We start from the raw sequence: 4,661 nt of genomic DNA, 5'->3' as shown, positions 1-4,661 counted from the left end.
TGGATAAGATCATAGCTCAAAACTGCTAAACATCCCCCAAAGAACCCAGCAAACTTCAATTATTTTCAATTGATGCAGAATTCTCCACAAGTTGCTCTGTGACTGGATCACACACTCTTTGGCTCCCTGCCAACAGATGGCAACTTTCAGTTTGCAGAAAACAGGATGTAAATGGGTTCAGTCCAGGTTTTGGCATTTACTGAACCTGACCCTACTAAGCCTTTACATGAACCATGGAGTTGCCATTTGTTATGAGAGAGTGTTGAAATCATGGAAAATTGATGAAATTATGTATGTAGCAAACTGTTGTTTGTTAATACCATGCATTCCGTCAATATTTATACCAGAATGTTCTGTTTATAAATGAGCTTTTATCATACTTAAAAGTTATTTCTCATAAATTAGAAGAGAATGCTGGGAATACTCAACAGGTCATGCTGCATCAAACAGAGAGAAACTGAGTTACTGTCTTGGATTTTGCTGCCATCAGAGAAGTGCCAGCATATGACATGGATCTCCATTCTAAGTTCCAATTATTTTTTTATATATGCCCTTTTCAAAGAAAACAAAACCAATTTATCCAATCTTTCCTCATATCTAATATTTTCTGCTTCCTGGAGAGATCCTCATAATTTGTGTACCTCTTTGGTGCAATCACATCTTTACTGTGGTGATCAGAACCATGTGCAGCAGCCAAACTGTGCCCTAACTAGTGTTGTATAAAACTCCAGGCTTTGGCCAATAACAGAAACCATCCACATCCCTTTACAAACACTTTATGGACCTCTGCTCCCTTTAAGGAGCTACAGAAGCAACTTCCTGTTCCCCATTTCTCAGTATCTTCCCATTGTGTATTTCTGTGCCTTGTGGCACCTCCCAAGTGCATGACCGGACACTTCTTCGGACTGAATTACACTTCCCACTCTCTAACCAGTCCACCGATATCTTACCGTTTGGACCTTTTCTCCTCACTCAACCACATGGTCAATATTGTAAATTGCAAATTTCTTTACAGTGCTGCTTACATTTACATCCAGAAATTAACAATCGTTTCAAGAAAACCAAGATTACTATCAGATGTCTCTTTTCAGTCTTAATTCTGGGCAAGCTTTGCTCCCTCTAGTGGAAGACAATGAGTGGGATCTCCGTTAGTGCAATTTGTAGTTATAAATGTTGACATATTCATTCATTATAATCAGTTTTATGTATCATGTTAGTGGTTGCATTGTGGCAATACAGGATATTGTAACTATATAAGACCACATAAACCTATCTCAGCTGTAGCATAAATTGAAAGCAATGTTGCCTCTGAGCCAGAGGGCTCTGAATTCAAGTTCCACTCTGGTAACCTGAAGAAAAGTCAAGGTGGATGCTTCAATGTAGAAATTGTGAATACAGCCCAGCGCATCGTGGAAACCAGCCTCCCCTCCTTGGACTCTGTCTTTACCTCTCGCTGCCTTGGTGAAGCAGCCAGCATAATCAAAGACCCCACCCACATGGGTCATTCTCTCTTCTCCCCTCTCCCATCAGGCAGAAGATACAGGAGCCTGAGGGCACGTACCACCAGGCTCAAGGACAGCTTCTAACCCACTGTAATAAGACTATTGACAGTCCCTTATACGATGAGATGGACTCTTGACCTCACAATCTACCTTGTTATGACCTTGCACCTTATTGTCTACCTGCACTGCACTTCCTCTGTAGCTGTGACACTGTACTCTGTATTCTGTTATTGTTTTTACCCTGTACTACCTCAATGCACTGTGTAATGAATTGATCTGTACGAACGGTATGAAAGACAAGTGTTTCACTGACCTCAATACAAGTGACAATAATATACTGTACCAATACCAATGATAGAGTGCTACCCTGTTGATGTACTGGGTTTTGAATGATAGTTTTGCAAGCAAATGTAAAAAATCTCATTTTGCCATTTTGAAAATAAGCAGGAGAACTATCCTCAGGGTCCTGGCTAGTATTTACTTGTCAATCAAAATCAATATCTTTAAACATGCAAAACGTCCACATTGATGGAAATGGCATCCAAATATGCTGGCAAATTTTATCCAGCACAAGCAACTGGTATAGTCCAGAGACAGAGAACCATAGCAAAATTCAAGACTATGAAACTGTGTCCAAAGTCTACTGTCAAGATCAGTTTAGTCAGTTGTTATCAATACAATGGCCTTCATCACCACAGCCTCATCAATGTGGAAAGGCCAGATGTTTCAATTGCCAAAAGAAATGTCACATTTTGACAGCCTGCAGATCCCAAGCTAAGAAAGACAACTAAAGCATTTTCAGAGTAATTTGAAATGTCAATAGAGATAAAGACTTTGTGGTTTGGTGGTTCATTCATTCAGTGAGGAACTGGAATTGTACAGAATCGGTGCCACAATCAAGCATTGGCAGCAAACAGATGGATTTCCGAGTAAGGGTATTGATCAAATTAAGTGCGGTTACATGTGATGTGATACTACAATAGATTGTTTGGTAAGGGGTCAAACCACTGCAGCAATTGAAAATCAAAAGAACTGTCAATGCTAAAAATCTGAAATAACAAAAGAAAATGCTGGAAAAACTCAGCAGCTCTGGTCAAGGCCATTCATCCCTTCTATAAACCTATTCGGATGCTGATTTACAGACGTTTGGACAAACAAGGGTGCTAAGTGCAAAACAATAGACTGTCAGCTATTCATCACCATGTCAAATGATGAAAGCAGGCAAATTTATTCAGGAACGACTGTTTAAGACAACTTGGACTAGATTGGAAACGTATTTTCAGTGCTGATACTTTGAAGTTGCACTTTGACACATTGTTGGAAATGTATCACACTGTGTTCAATAACAGCTCCACTGGTAAAATAGGGTGCAATGGTCTTATTTGTACTAGACTAGATACCTTTAGGGGTTAAAAGCAGAACACCAGGGCAGATACTGTACTATGTTGTGACCACTGCGTAGAACTCTGATGCTGGGAGTGGATGTGAAATCTACACTTTCAATGCAGTCAGTGAGGACTCTCAGGTGACTGTGTCTGAAATCATGGGCAGCATCTGGGAAGAGCTGGTGATGAAAAAATTCTATGAACACCCTTCGAAGGGATGGATTGAAATTGATCGATGTACAAAAAAGAATTGAAACTGTTCCACAAACGGTGTAATGAATTGTTCTATGAACAGGAGTGTGACAAGTGGGTTTATCGAGTGCTAAAACCGACCCACTTGAGAGAAATTATGTTACGTTGAGAGAATTTTGTACTTAACACACAGGAATGGTTGATACGACAGCAACTGCAATAAACTTTGTTTACTGGACCTGCTTGGACATAATCTTGAATGATTAGCCAATGCACAATTTGTCAAAATTGTTGTTACAGACTACCAAAATCTCTCAGAATCAGGTTTATTATCACTGACATATGTCGAAATTTGTTGTTTTGCGACAGCAGTACGGTGCAAGGCATAAAAATTACTACAAGCCACAAAATTAATAAATAAATAGATAAATAGTGCGGAAGAGGAAAAATGAGGTAGTGTTCATGGACAGTTCAGAAATCTGGTGGAGGGGAAGAAGCTGTTCCTAAAATGTTGAGTGTGGGCCTTCAGGCTCCTGTACCTCCTCCCTGATGGTAGTAATGAGAAAAGGGCATGTTCCGGGTGGTGAGGGTTCTTAATGATGGATGCCGCCTTCTTGAGGCGCCGCCTCTTGAAGATGTCCTTGATGGTGGGGAGGGTTGTGCCCGTGATGGAGCTGGCTGAGTCTACAACCCTCTGCGGCCTCTTTCGATCCTGAACATTGGAGCCTCCATATCAGGTGGTGATGAAACCAGTCAGAATGCTCTGCACCATACATCTGTAGAAATTTGTAAGAGTATTTGGTGACGTACCAAATCTCCTCAAATGAAGTGGAGCCACTGGCATGCCTTCTTCATGATTGCAGTTCAGGTGAAGGGTCCCGACCCAAAACATCGACCGTCCACTTCCTTCCACAGATGCTGACTCACCCGCTGAGTTCCTCCGGAGTTTGTTGTTTGCTCCAGATTTCAGCAGCTGCACTTTCTGGTGTCTACCAAAAACTCTTTCCCAGTCATGGTCCTGGTCTAATAGACCTTTCCTGATAGTACACAAATTCTTGTTTGAAAAAGCAAATGAAAATGTCCTGGTGCTGATCGATAGTCATTCAAAGTGTTCTTAAGTGAAACACATAGGTTCATATACCATTGTTGAATGCACAAAAGAAGAGCTGGGTCTACATGTGCATGTCCTGGTTTACCTGAAAAATTTGGTTCTGACAATGGCTTCGGTTTCAGTCCATTATGTTTGAAGACGTTATGAAATGAACCAACATTCAAGATACTTTCCTTCCTTCCTTTGACTTAAAAATGAAGCAACCAAGAAGTCAGTCAGAAGAGTTAAGGAAACCCTCAAGAAGAAAGTGTTGCAGGGATATTCAAAACTCAGCATGAAACATCATTTTGCCAATTAATTATTGATGTATAGAACAACACAGCTCAGCATCACAGGGTGAATACCTTCCGAACTTTGGATAAATAGAATATTGGAAACATGTTAGAGCCTTGTCTAACCAAATGTGACTTATTTAGTTGAACAGAAACAATTGAGTCGCAAGTGTCATTATGGCAACAATAAGAAAACATG

Source organism: Pristis pectinata, chromosome 9 (assembly GCF_009764475.1).
Source record: "Pristis pectinata isolate sPriPec2 chromosome 9, sPriPec2.1.pri, whole genome shotgun sequence".
NCBI classification, from domain to species: Eukaryota; Metazoa; Chordata; class Chondrichthyes; order Rhinopristiformes; family Pristidae; genus Pristis; species Pristis pectinata.
The sequence above is the reverse complement of the archived record's forward strand: the minus strand, read 5'-3'. Positions refer to the sequence as shown.